This window comes from Aptenodytes patagonicus, chromosome 6 (genome assembly GCF_965638725.1).
Source record: "Aptenodytes patagonicus chromosome 6, bAptPat1.pri.cur, whole genome shotgun sequence".
Lineage (NCBI taxonomy): Eukaryota > Metazoa > Chordata > Aves > Sphenisciformes > Spheniscidae > Aptenodytes > Aptenodytes patagonicus.
In genome coordinates this window covers 65,391,028-65,405,918 of record NC_134954.1, presented here as the reverse complement: position 1 = coordinate 65,405,918, position 14,891 = coordinate 65,391,028, and positions in this window count along the sequence as shown.

Genomic DNA, 14,891 nt, shown 5'->3' with positions numbered 1-14,891 from the left:
AATGGGAGGAGTATTTCCATCCACTGCTGGAACACAGCATAATTTGTAGTAGCTGTTTGGTAACACCGTAGAACAGCTGAAAAGGCACCAAGCGGCTATGTCTGCTATGACCGTAATACCCACCTTAGTCACTCATTTATCCCTTCTGCAAGCACCTCTCCAGCTGCTTGTATGCACTTTTCCTCAACCGATCCTTCCTCCTGTAAAGTGCTGAAGATCCTACTGATGAGTTGTCTTTCAAACCTGCCTTCCAGAAGCACAGTGCTGGAGTCCTGGCCCAGTGAGGGTTTCCTGTCCACAGCCTTCCCTTTTAATCTGCACCACTGAAAATACTGGCTTATGGAACCAGGGGGACTTCAGTTCCATTCCCAGTGCATCATCCATCATTTTGCTATCAGTCAATTTAGTACAGTCACATTCTTGCCTTGCTAAAAGCAGGTGATACAGAAGCTGTGAGCTTCTATTCGTGGTACTGGTATAAGCATTCACACACTTGCTGGGAGGAGTGACTCAAGCTAAACTGGACCTGGTAGCAAAAAAGGCAGGCATCAGCGCAGACTGGTCACCAACATCAGTGTCCAGCATCCAAGGAGGCTCACAGTGCCCCCATTTAATTCAACCTTGATTAAAACTAGCATGGACAGCTTTTTTGTGCTGCAGTCAGACCTCCCACCTTAGCAGAGACATGCTTGAAGACTCCTGCATTTTAGAGAGCAACTCTACTTCTTCAGAATTAAAAGTTAACAGTGAATAAAAATAACAGTTACATACAATGAGTGATCCTGATTACTCGATTAACCAGCAGGGAAAAAAAAGAGTGGAGATCTGAAAAAGCACCCCTGGGTATCAGTGTGAAGCTTCACCTAATGTAAACTGATCCAGTCCTCTCTTGAGAGCACATAGAATTTTTAATATTGTGGTATTTGTAGTTCACATTTAGGAAGTGAGGGAAGAAGAGGTTCATATGGTTTCAGTGTTACGAATGAGTGTCAAAAGGCCAGACTGCTGGCCAGATCTTCAGGCAGTGTGCTCAGTAATGCCAAACACAAACATTTAAAGCTCGAGCCAGATCTCCAGAATGTCTGAATTATTTTTAATCAGTCTGCATTTCTTTCTTTTCTGGTTTCTGAGCTGCAGGTTATGCTCAGAGTACAGTCTAAAACTTTATCTGAAATTATAAAAGCTGGAACCTTAATTTCAAATATAATAAATTAAAAATGGTGTTGCTTAATCATCTGCAAAACAGTCATTTATAACAGCACCAGACACTGTGAGACTGCAGACTGTTACTGCTGGTGTCTTAAAACTGGTATCAATAAAGATGAACCGGCTTCACCTGAAGACTGGTTTAGGGTCTGGTCCTGTTTTTACAGGAATAATTGAACCTCTGAAAAATCACTGTGTTTAGCTAAATTTGATTCTTTCTGCCTGTCAGTGTTTGAAATTACTGGCTGTCATCCTTGATGTTTTCTGGTCCGAAGAAAGTGCAATAAGGGAGTAGCAGGCCTCAAGAAAACTTCAGAAGAATATCTCTATAAGAATTAAACTGTAAACAGCAGAGTCTGTGTGAACATTAAAACTACTTTTCTGCCATTTCCTTTGGAGACTCAAAGACTGTGTTGGTCAGAAGAAATTCCTGGTCACATCTGGACTGGGTGTGATAATTGTGGCTATGTCTAGCCATTGTTGGGTTCATTATCCTGATGTATTATTTAGAAGACTCTGTTTATACCAACGCGCAGATAAAAGGAAAGTTAGTTTTGCAAAAGTGACATACTGAATTTTCTTCAGAAGTTTTGAGTTTTGGTTCTGATCTGCCTTGGCTGAAAACAACAGGCATTTTGTCACTGACATCAATGGTATCAGTATTAACCCTTTTAGGCTATGATGTTTCTTGCTACATTAAACATTTGCCACTGACATAATCCTATATTTAAGGTGATAGATTGGAACTTGGTGCCTGAAAGATCACTTCATCCTGCTAGGCTGGGATTACACAAGAGGGGCCTGACAGTAGCCTGCTTTTCTTGGAAAGCCTTTACTTTGTTCTGCTGTTAAATGCTGTTAAATGTTCTCTGTTAAATCCTGTGTGTTTATAATGGCATCAGATGCTGCTGCGAATCACTGAGGGAGCAGATGGCAAGGAATTCAAGTACCTAACTCCCTTTGATGCCCCTGGCAGTGAAGCATCCAAATATCTTCATAGATTTGAGCCAAAGAGCTGTGCCAGAATGCAAACAAAGGAATCTTTAACCTCAGACATTGCAGCAACTTGCTGATTGTGGACAGTCCTCCTTTCAGTCTCTCAGACCCCACAGGTTGTTTGCGCTTATTGCTCTGGAGTGTGTTAGACTCCCAAAGGGACAGAGCAACATTACTAATTTATACTAATCACTCTAAAAATAACCAAAAATCTGTGCAAAATATCAGGGAGGAGGCAGTGGAAAAGCACAACTATCCTATCTGCTCTTCCAACCCCACAAACATACCAGATCACAGTGAAAATCTCTTTTTTAATGAAACATGGTGACATAACTTTGTAAGTACCCTGAAAGATGTCAAAATTTCCCATTCTCTGTAGTGGTGACATCTCACACAGGAGAAGTGAAGCTATTCATGTACTTTTGGAAAAGAAGTGATGACTTATTACTGTGATTATGGTTGTTATTTAAGTGAGTGTCTAGAACGTCTGTTCCAGGAGTTGGAGATTGATGTACAATTGAATGTCACTGCTAAGGTGGATTTTATATATTAGATTAAAATAAATATTCAAGGTAGGGAGGATACATAGTCGAAGAAAGTGCTTCCCAAAAGGATGAACTGAGAATAGATAAAGTCTATGAAAGTGGCCCAGCTGAAAAATATTTTCCAAAAGGGTCTCTTCATCAAATCAGAACAATCCAAGTCTGATAAAATGTTGATAAAGAAAACCAAAGGGGGGCATCTGTGATGGAAGGATGTGCCTGCGTTTGATCACTGGTTTTTTTGGCTTTAAGTGAAAGTTACTGGATGAGACCGAAGACATTGACCATGCAAGAGGTCATGATCGTCTCTCTTATCCTTAAGACAAGTGAATATACTAGTCTGTCTCTGTAAAGGTATGCAAATGTGGGGAAGTGATGTTTGCAATCTGATTTCAGGCCACTGAAAGTAAAAAATCCAGACATGATGACACAAAGACAAAAATAACTATTTACATCAGCAATTATTTGTTTAACCTGCAGGCAGAACTCAGATCAGTTTAAAGTCATTTATATACAGCTCAGCACTGGAAAGTCTTGCATAGGTCTGGACTCTTGTTTGGTTTTGTAATTTCTACATTTGCCTATCTCTTATCTTGTTCCCTTTGAGTATTTGTTGCACTTGCTATGAGTAACAGAAACAGTGTCCATAAATACCCAACAGAAGTCTAACACAAAGCTTTCCACTGATAGCAATGGAATAATATCTTCTTGGCATGGAGCACTCTTGGAAGGCCTATTTACAGATAATATAGCAGAGGCGAATGCTTACGCTGCCAACAGTAGGACAATCCTGGAGTTTCACGGAGAAGACCCTGATAATGTTTAATTTTATAACTCAATGTAATATTGGAGTTACAGGTCCTTTGTCTTCACCCATGGTAGCCAGATCTCAGAAAGCTACTTGGCTCTAACGGACTCTCCTTTAGCTGGAAAGATTCCTGGCCACTTGTAACACTTGAACTACTAAATGCTTTAAGGAGTGCTGCCTTTTACAAATATTCCCCAGAAGAGTCTTTTTCAAATACGTTCTTCCTGTGACTGACATGTAACATGACAGTTTTGCAAGTTCTTATGTTATACTAGACACTGCCAGGGAGATACTTTGTTTCTTATAAAAGTCTTTCTCTCTTTTCTCTTTCCTTAAAGATATGATTATACTTCTGGTTTTCTTCAACAAGAAGGGCCTGACTGTTTTTCAGACCCATACAGTCAAGATGATAACCTGTTTTCAACTGTTTATTTGGGGACATAACTGTTTGTTTGAGGAAGTCTTAGCATCTTTTCTTTGATGAGATTAGCAGCAGCAGCTCAACTCTAAACACATCAGTAATCATTGCTAATGAAAATACCCATATCATCACTTTATTCACATCTCCAGGTAAGGCTTTAGTTCACACTGCAGAAAATAGGTACTAATTTATGTAAAATCTGCAGCTGTAGACTTGAACAGGTGTCTCAATGGCTGTTAGCAATCTCAAATTGGAGTTATTCTGATTTAGATCCTGATTCTGATTCAGACCAGCCTTCAATTGCTGAAAGAATTTCTGTAGAACTGTATTAGTTTCTATCTAACCCTGTTAGCTGCATTCTGTATGGGCAAGATTTTAAAAAAAGGCTATAGATATTTTGTGTGACCAACATTAGACACCACGAGAGGGGTATGAACTTATGGACTCCATGTGATTGTAAGGTGTCTCCAGCCAGGCACCCAAAATTTCTAGTCAGTTTTAGAATTTGGCTTGAGTGATTTCATTAAAAGGCAGCAATTCATATCAGAAAACTATTTGATAAAAAGCTAACTGTCTCTGAGCTATGTATCTAATGCATTTTGAAAGCTTTTGACTTAAAGTATTTTAGTTTATCTGCAGCTACTTGAGTAATTTAAGAGGGAACAGCTTGTTTCCTTTGGAATGGAAATACTATTTGTGAAATAGCCTTTCCAGGAGTGAGTCACTGATGAAAGGAGGAAGTTCATTTAATATGCTCCCATGAAAACTGCAAAGAGAAAATTGAGTTTTCAGTTTGTCTGAAAGAAAACTGAGTGTTGACAAAGTCTGGCAGCATTAAATATGGGATCTTCAGCTGCCACATGAAATAAACTCATTCTTTTTGTTCTGATTTTGATGGCACTCAAAGCAAAAGATGATACCTGGATTGTCAAAGGTTTAGCATCTCAAACTGCTGAGCCAAACTCAGTCCTCAGAAACAAGTACAGTATGAAGTATTTGGTCCAGTCACATGTAATTAACTCTGAAGCAGAGCCATCTCCATGGTAGTAGGGGACCTGGCAGTAGAGAGCGCACAGATTGCAAGTCCAGAGAGTGGGACATCAGGTGCCCACACAGGACAGTTCTTTCCTGAGCATGCCCTGGTCTGGCTGTGAGTCTGAGGTGGAGCCAGACACCACTTCTGCTTGTGCACATCAAATGTGCCTCTGGACTGCATGCACAGGCACAGAAAGGACCTCCTTTGAGGCACCTTTCACCCCAGCGAGCTCAGTTGACAAGTCCTGAATGCCCATGCCAGAAGGTAGTGCTGCTGTGAGAACACATGAAATCTATGGGCCAAGTTCAGCCCTTGGAATTCATCTCCACTGAATTCATTTGGTGGTTGTCTGATCAGCACTGTTGGGGTCAGTCCTGTTGGGATTTGCTGACTTCAACTAATAATTGTCATGGTAGGTTTATTTTAATTGTGGTCAAGGTCAGAGGCTTCATCTAGGAGTCTTCTTATTACACACGAACCCTTATTAGACCCTTCTTATTAGAGCCTTTGTTTTGTAGACTATACATCTGAAGTCATGAAACTTTTCATTCAGAAAAAAGATCGTCTGTTAGTTCTTAACTGTTGAGTCCTGATTGACTCAAGACAGCTTCCATTCAGCAGAACATAACTTTTTTATCTTTCCTTCTAGGCCTTTTCAGCATGTTCTGCCAGATTCAGGCCTGCCCTCCAGTGGATGTATTTTCTGCACTTAGATCTGATTTAAATTTTCTATAAGAAAAAGCATTACTGAAAACTACCAACCAAAATCACACAGTACTACTGGAAAAGCTGAACAGTTTTCAAGGAGATAATTAAGTCTAGTGAGCCTTTGCTCTGCTTCTCTGAACAAAAGATTTTGTGGTAACAAACGTATTAGAAACAAATGCAGAAACTGGGAAAAAAAGAGGTTTTTCAGCTATAAGCTAATTTCCAGGAAGAAAACAGATGCAAAAGAGCTTGGACAAAGAGAAGGAACAGGGCTACTATTGTGTTTCCAGTTTGAAATCAATCATGACTTTATTGGCCATGGTGCTTAGAAGAAGAACATTTTCTCAGTAAACAGTATCTTTGTCTTTTTCACACTTACTCAGTTGTGAATGTCATATCCCGTCTCACCGGGTTGTGCTGGTAGATGGGGTAGGACAGGCTTTTGTTACTACTATTAGCCTACAGGCTACATTGGGACTTTCTGACCCTGCCATTGTTGAAGCATCATCCCCAGATGGCACTTTATTTGAAACAAATGGAACATTTTAGCCTTTTGCAAAAGAACTCACCTAAAAAAGAATTATACAGGACTCAGTTTCTATCTATGATTTCTCTTGCCACCACAGTGGATGTCACGAAAAAGACAACGGAGCAGTTCTGCTGGTGGAGATCTACAAATAGACCTGGTTTGGCATCTGGCCCCCCAGCCACTGTAAATGGGAGCTGAGGGAGCGGGGTGTTCAGCTGGGAGGGTAGCTGCCCTCACAGTGCAGCCACTACGTTGTGCTGAATGGTTCAGTGGGGTGAACTTAACCCTTGCCTTACTCCCACCTTCCAGTCCCCCAGCAATGCATAATGGAAAGCACCAAGCTGTGATCATATCCTGTAGGGGGATAAGGGGACTTCTCACCCCACCCTGTTGCTTTGCGCCATGGGAACGTAAGAATGGCCATAAGGGTTCAGACCAATGTTATCCCGGTATCCATAAGCAACCACTTAGGGGAGAGTAACGACAAGCACTTAAAATACTCCCCCAAAACTCTCCCAGCCTCCAACTGTTCTCATCTCAGGGATTTCCTGAGCCTGATGTGCTAAACCTCAGCAAACCTCTTCTCTCAGTACTTGTCCATTCTCCCCTTGAATCCACATGATTTTTTGCCATTCCAGATCCCTTTGGCAAGGGGTTCCAGAGTTCTGTTACCATGGCATACAGAACCTTCTCTCATGTTTTGCCCAAAAATTCACAATTTTTTCTTTTATGTGGGAGAGAATGATAGGAACATTCCTGCCTTGGAGTTTTTCTTACTCTTTTTTCTCTCTTTTTTTTTTCACATTTCAAAACATTATGCTCTTGCACCTAGCCTTTGTTTACATTTCCCAGCAGATATAGTTTTGACTACTGATTGGCTGCAAGGTAGCATGTATCTCAGTTATTTACACATAAATTCAATGGTAATGGCAACCTTAAGCTTATGTTCTAATGATTGGTTTGCTTGTAGGGAAACAGAAGTTCTTAATGATCTCAGTCAGGAAAAGGCTAAAAGCAAATTTTTCCTTAAACCTTTGAATTAGAACCGTAACAGAGAAATAAGGGGGGGGGGAAGTTTTTAATTATTTTTCTGTATAGTATATGAAACCCAAATTTTGTAGGAATACTCTTGAGCGGAGGAGGAGATACTTTTTTTTTTACGTAAAATAATCAACCTTTCTCTTTTCTGTATCAACAGGCTTTTCTATAGGCAACTACTGGAATCAGGAGCCCATAAAAGATTGGAAACTAATGGGAAGGTAAGGGAAAGAATATGGAGCTATGGTATCTCTCAAAGAGAAATCCTTCAGTGGAAGACCACCAACCTCCCATAGAGAAACAAAGAGAAAAATATCTGTTTATAATGATAGGGTAAGTTTATATTCTTCTAGCAGCAGAGAATTTATACTCCCTAGCATTGGGAAGGTAAGAAGAAAAACAAGATAAACTGGAAAGCTGAGTTTACACTAAGTTAGGGGAGAACACCAGGAAAGCAGCCCTATTTTTCTGATGGTCAGAAAATAGCCGACATACGCTTTCTGCAATCTTTTTGGCAAGATCTCTCAGCTGAAGTGCTGAGTAACCAAAATGATATTTTCCATTTCTTTGAGAGCACTTCTGTTCACACCTTTACCACAAAAATGCTGTTCTTGGAAGAGCAGATCGCTCCCAGCCATGCACACTCCCAGTCAGTGTCTTCTTTTATGATATTCCTACAGCACCACATAAAGCTGAAGGTTTAACAGATGACTCAGTTTCAAATCCAAAGACAGCAATCACATCCAAAGTTTGACTTCAGTGATTTTGATTTGCAGCCCTCAAGATTTTTTGCCAGAAATATTTCATGTCCAAAACAAGGAGCTATAGTGGAACAGTGATCTCTAGCTGAGAATTTTCTGCTGCCGTCAGTACCGAACCTGTTAATGATACAGGAACAGACATGGATATCTCTCCATCAGCTCTGTGTTTTCTGGTCTGTTATTTATCATATTCTTATGCAAAATGCCAGACCAATAGACTTGACTTTCCATTCCTTGTCTTTACTAATAATGTCTATCCTGTTTCAACTTATTTCTAACTTACACTGCCACCTTGCATGTACTGTCCACCAGCAGTACAAGCCTCAATCACTTGTTTGTCCACTTCTCTGAGCAGTGTCTTAGCGTGAACCTTAGGGTATTGTGATTCCTGTCTCCCACTGAAATTGCTCCTGTTGGGTACACAGATGTGAAACAGTCTGTGAACTTTTGTAGCTCAGTGTTCAGTCAGAACATGACTGAATACTTGCCTCAGCCCCTTGCCAGGCCACTGTACACTGATCCTGACAGCATTTTAGGCTTTAAATTCTTTCCCAACAATATTTTATGACATTTTTTTTCTCTTCCTCCTTTTTTCCCAAGACCTATTTTGCTGGGGTTACTCATGTTTATTGTATGTATGTCTTTTTAAAGGAAGGTAAACTAAAGAAAAACTGTCTCACGTAGATGAGGCCACTATTAAACATACCTTAATCCATCTGATTTCTTTGTACACTTATAATGCCAGTTGTTGGATCTGTCTTTAAATTAGCTCATAAGTTCTTCAGGGACTGGCCTATATTGTGGGAGAATGTAAACAAATGAGTTCAAGAAAAGATATGATATGACTAGTAATCCTTTACTTTTTTAATTTGTTGCTTGTTGCAATCTGGAAACAAGGTTGCATCACATACATCACAACAATCACGAGCCAGACAGGACTAGCAGCAGCAAATGCATTGCACTGAAAACACCCTCTTTTTAAGATAAAAAATGCTGACCACTTTGCTAATATGGGAAAGTTTACCTCCGCTAGGTCTTTCCTTTGTATACAGTGACAGAAGCAGTTAATCAGAAATGACAGCTGCTCTCTAGCCAGGTGAAAAACTGGTATCTTAATTGTTGTGCCAAAAAGAGATTATAGTGAACAAAGCTAGCTCCAAGCCACAAAACTGAGGACACCAAGACCAAGGGACACAAAGTCCTTTCTCCCATGGTTCCTCTGTAACACGCTGTACTATAACACAGAGATACAATTCTTATTTTCTGGACAGCAGGTAGCTCATTTCTTTATTGATTTTTTCCCAATCTCAAGCCCTTTCAGAGTTTACTAAAACATGCAGTAGGATAGCACTGTACAAAAAGTAAAGAGTACAAAAATTAGTATAGCCCTTCTGCTAATAATGTTCCCTGTCTGGGTTAAGGAAACTGTCTCGGCCTCTGACAGTCCCCCTCCTTCCTTCCCCACTTGTGAGGAACTACAGACAGTTGTGCCTTCTCTCTGCAGGGGGAGAATTTAATCTCTCATTGACAAATACTTCCTCAGAAAAAAAATGTTCTGTTCCTTAAATTTCCTGTGTATTAAATTTGACCTGGTAAAGGATGGTTATAAATGAAGGTAGTGAGCCTGAAGTTTTAGAAACTGACTGGCAGAAGCTAGCTGATTTTCCAGACAAATGTTTTTTCTAGTGCAAGTCCACAGTGAAAACATAAGAATTTGATGTCCAGAGCTCCAAGTGGTTGCACTGAAATGCTACTTCCTAAACACCTGTTTGTGAGCATTTAATATGCAACAATTGAATTTACCCTGAGAATGAACAGTATTTGCCATCTGAAATGAAACTCATAAAAGAGCAAGATTATATCAACTGCTACCTTTTTCCTAAAGCAAAAAATATGATTTTCATTTGGAGGTTGTATGTTTTGGGTTTTTTTAAACCTTAGAAGTCTAATCACAAGAGCAGTAAACAATGACTCCAGTTAGCACAAGCTGAGATGTAGTGCTGGCTTCCCTGAGACAGTAACACTGTCTCTCCTGCTTTCTGAATTAAGATCGGGGCCACAAATACACCGCAAACATTGGCTTGGAAACCAGCAACCAGCTAGAATTCCTCATTGTATTACTGAGCCAGCTGTTTAGCTTCACTACCCCAGTTTCCACTCTTAGAAATGGGCTTTAATAGCATTAGTGTTATATATGTTGAACGGCAGGTCACGCAGTCAGCTGCTCTGTATTAATTTGGCTCCACTAAATGTAATGGAGCCAAAATAGTTTGCAACAGCCAATGATGTGTTTCTAGTCACTTATTCTGATATTCCTCAGTGCTAAGCATTTGCTTGCTTTTCTATGCACTTCTCTTTTTATCCATAATGGAGGACATCTACCCTTGAGTACCAATCTCAATATACCACTTATGCCCTTACATACCACTTTTATCACTTTTACCAAAGATTTGGGTGACAGAAGACTTTGGGAAGAGTTTTCTCTAGGACATAACTTAGAGAGCCTCCCATACCAGCAAGGATACCTGCACCTGCATGCAAAAGTGAAGTAGGAAACACTTGGAAAATCTGGGCTATTTTGCAAGGCCCTTGCTATTGTATTGCTGTCAGTGACTGACCTGAGCAACATGCCCAGCATCAGGTGGGATGCTCGCAGATTAATACAGCACTGTAGATGGTGTCTCTGCTGTTGTCACCAATAAAATATCTATGTAAATCTTAGCTGGATTCAGGATTGCTGACACTTAAACAGATGCCAGGATCTCAGTCCTGGCCAGCAGAGGCCACTAAGAGATTATAGGAAGAGCTGTTGTACAAGGCCCTGGAGGCCTTGTTGTTCAGCATGCTCACTGCCAGAGAGAGAGCATCTGGGCTGTGGATTCGGACTTTTACTAAAAAGAAGGAATCTTCTGAGGATTTTCAAAATTTCCAAGATTTTTAAAATAATCTTGGAATGAATATTGCTTTTGCCACTGGTCTGCACTCTGAATGGGCTGGTATTTGCCAGCAATGAGCTGGAGCAGGTGCAGATGGGAAACTCACTATAAAAGGAGATGCAGGATACTCTTCTACTTGTGCAGAGTGCTGGGGAGGACTTTGTAACTACACCGTGCAGTTTGGTACAGTTAACCTAAGACAGACTTGTCAGCATGCTTGTGTCAGGGTTTAATGGTCAAGCTGAGATGTCACCTGTCATCCCTTTTGGATGGACGGTAGTAAAAGCTCCGGTGCAGCCCACGGGGCCTAGCTGTCTGTGTCACAGCGATGTGGTGAAGTGGCTGAGGTGGGCTTTAAATCTGCTAAGTTTACTGTAATCTCATGTTCCTCTTGATGGGGATTTTGTGTTTGTGAGCAGCAATGCTAGCTTAGTCCAAGGTTGTCTTCTTGCCTCAAGTTTTTCTCAGTCCCTTTGGGTTTTATGAAACCCACCTAATACCATCACGTCTTTCCCCAGTCCAAACAATTAATCGTTCTGTGCCTAACCTCATTCAGTTCTAGGGTACACATTGCTGCGAAGGGAGAAGCATTGGGTAAAGGAAGCCAATTTTGGCTTAGTAACTTACTTCCACAGTGCTGTGCAATTCCTTTAAGTCTTGAGCTTGTTTGTGTGCTGCAGCTGCTCATGATGAGCTAAGAAAAGTCATCTGAAAATTCATCCAGTGCCCATCTTCAAGTGCAAAACTCTGGCATGGAGCAGTTTTGCCTGCTCAGGGAGGTTTCAGGACACTATTGGATTCAGCACTGATTCTGCTGTGAACAGGCTTTTCACTGACCTTTCTGGAGCTTTGAAGTCAGCACTTCCCCAAATTCAGGTCTTCATTTTAGAGCATCAGTTCTTTGCTGAAAGCACACCCTGAAAACAGGTGGTAGGAGCTCTTCAGAGGGAGCTCTTCAGTCAGGCTGTATACATTTTCCTTTCTCAAAGAAAAGGCTAAGCATGCTAAGCAGAAACTCAGTAGGAGCTGGGAGGCGCAGCCTTGCAGAGAGACAAGATACTGTCATTGCTCCTTGGCAATAGCTTGGCTCGAGGAAAGTGGCTTCTGACTGACTGAATTCCCAGCCCTGTGCCAGCCTGGCTGTGCCATTGCAAACTGTGCCTGTGCCATCTTTGGCAGCCCACGCTCCAAGTGGGAGACGGCAGGCAGGTGTTCCTGTGTCAGGATCCATTACGATGAAGGGATGTCTGAGCAGGCAAAAATGCAAACAGCATTCCTCACAGTTTCACATGTGTTGCTCTTGTTGTTACTCTGTAGGTCTCAATTTGATCTGTGTCCCACACCATGTCAAATACAGACCACAGACATGAAGAGTGCTCAGGCAAATCTGCATTTTAAATGGGTTTTGTTAAAGATGCAATTATGACTGAGCCCTGCAGCAGAAAGAAAGGAGCAGAAAGCGTCAGTTTTTACCTCCCTCCTTTCTGGGGAGAGAAAGCGTAGCAGATGATGTATCCATTACTTCTTCAAAGCCTGGGTGTAAAGAAAGTAGCTTCACAGGGATGGTGTTATTAGGCAAAGCAGGTACAATTTGTCAAGAAACCCTTTTTTGTGACACTTCAAATGGAAAGTGTCAGGTAAACAAGATGTAGCCCTCCAAGAAACTTAACCAAGGAAGTTTCTCCTTGCTGGTTTCACCATTGATGGGGAGGTACCAGCTGGGACAGCAGTTCTGTAGTTCTTGAATTATCTTCCTCCACTGCTTGACACTTTTAATGTGTTTCACAAAGGTTGAGCACTCAAATCCCCTAAAGAAGAGGTTTCTGTGAGCTCAGTCAAGTCCTTTAAGCACTTAAAATACAGCAAGATGTACATTGTACAGATTACAGACTAAGCTATAAATTATTAATAAGCTTGTTCTGGAATTTCCTCATGCACTTGAAAGGCAATTTTTACAGCCTAATGTGTGTTAGTAGCCTGTACCAGCATGCTCTTTCACTCAGCAAAGTAGAAAAGGATTTAAAAGGGTGTAGAGTCATTTTTTTCCTAGGGTTTTCTTGCTTGCCTTTCACTGACATAACAAAATCTATAAAATATTTTATCCTCCAAGAAATGTGTTGTGCTATTTTTAGACTGAAGACATTGTATCTTGTGCTCACAGATCGTGTTGCAGATACAATTGTTCAAACAGAAAAATGGAGTAAATTCATGTTATAACAATGGCAAAATTTAAAACAGATTTAAAATGCTGTGCTTCTGAGATTAAAATGTATAGTATGGTAACAGAAGTTGTACTCGGCAAAGACTTTTAAAAGTAAACTGAAGTTTCCCTGGCTCGTTTCAGTTCTCTGCTGATTCTGTTATGCAGTCTAATTTCAGCAAGATTTGACTTTTCAGGTAAGAAATTATTTTTCTTCAATCCAGATTGCAAATTACCTACCAAATCTAGTCTGTATGCTAACATCAATGACGGGATGCAAAGCCACCTTGTGACAGCATCCAGGGATCACTCCTAGGCAGACAGGTCATAACTACTCAGGTAATCTCTGCTCTTGCTCTATTTTCTGTAGTCTGTCTTCCTGAAGTAAAAGCTGTTGTGTTCCGCAGGTGGCACCAGCTGCTTACGGGTCAGTGCAGGCTCCGAGATGACACAAAGGTGTGCTAATGCATCTTGTGAGAAAAGCTGAGTCGTCCCTACAGCCAGGAAAGTGACAGCTCCAACTCGCAGACCGTCTCTGGAAGCACTGGAAAATGCTGTCCTCACTGTAAGAGAAGATTATTTTTTCTCTCCCTCTGCTACCATCATAGATTGCACTTTGTATTCTTTCATTTTCTCATGCCTCACCTGTGCAGTTGTATAATTTGTTTATACAAGACACAGCTTTTCTCAGTGCTCTGCTAACCCAAATGTCCACTGCAACTCGTAGTGTCAGAGCAGTGTGGCATTTGCTGGCAGGAAGGGCAAGTCTGGGCAAGAGGCACTGCGCTACACCACCCTTTTACCTGCTGTGGTGGATACTCTGCATCCGACTGCACTGCCCTCACATTAATGGCCCCGCTGTAGAAAGAACAAGTGGATGTGTGAAATAAATTGCTGTTACTGGTTTTGTTATATTGCCAAAAGTACCAGCTGTTCAGTGCCTCTCTTGAGTGCCCCGTGTGCAAAAGCAGTGAGAAGCCATGAACCAGGCAGACACAAGGCATGGTATGGGGGAGTGAGCACAGTGAAGCAGAGCCTTTAAAAGCAAGGGTCATGTACTCCCAGCCCAGCTTTGCATATATTCTCCACTAAAGCCCTGGTCTTGCAGTCTTCTGCATGTGATTATTTTTCACATGAGAATAAATCCCATTAGCTTTACCAGTCCAGACCAGGTTTATAGATAATACCAGTTAGTCCTAGATTAGGCATGGTTTAGCTAGTCAGTATCCCACAGCTAGGCTTGAGGTTGGTATTGTTTTATGCGAATGGACTGATTCCCAAAACAGGACATACATTCATAATTATTTTCATGACCAAATTACACATCTCCAGCCAGAATAATATACTTGGCTGAACAATGTAACCAGGGCTCATTTTAGCTGCCCAGCTCGTATTTAATTTCTGGACAGAACCTGGCACAATGGAGAGCCACAGCTTTCCCTGGGAAAATGCACTCCAGACTCGGTGGGAGTGTTTGCTTGAGAACAGACAGTAGGAGTAGATACAAGGGCTTTGCCCTACGATAGGCAGAGTCTGGATATGGCTTTTCTTGACAGGGTGAACAGTGCATGGATGGAGAGTATGAACCCAGAGGGAACTAAACAATAATTCCTTGTCAAGTGACAAGGAATGCCAAAAGGGGCAACTGCTTTAATCAGGTCTTGATACAGAAGTCATTCTGTTAACGCAAGGAGTAAGGTTTTATCCTTA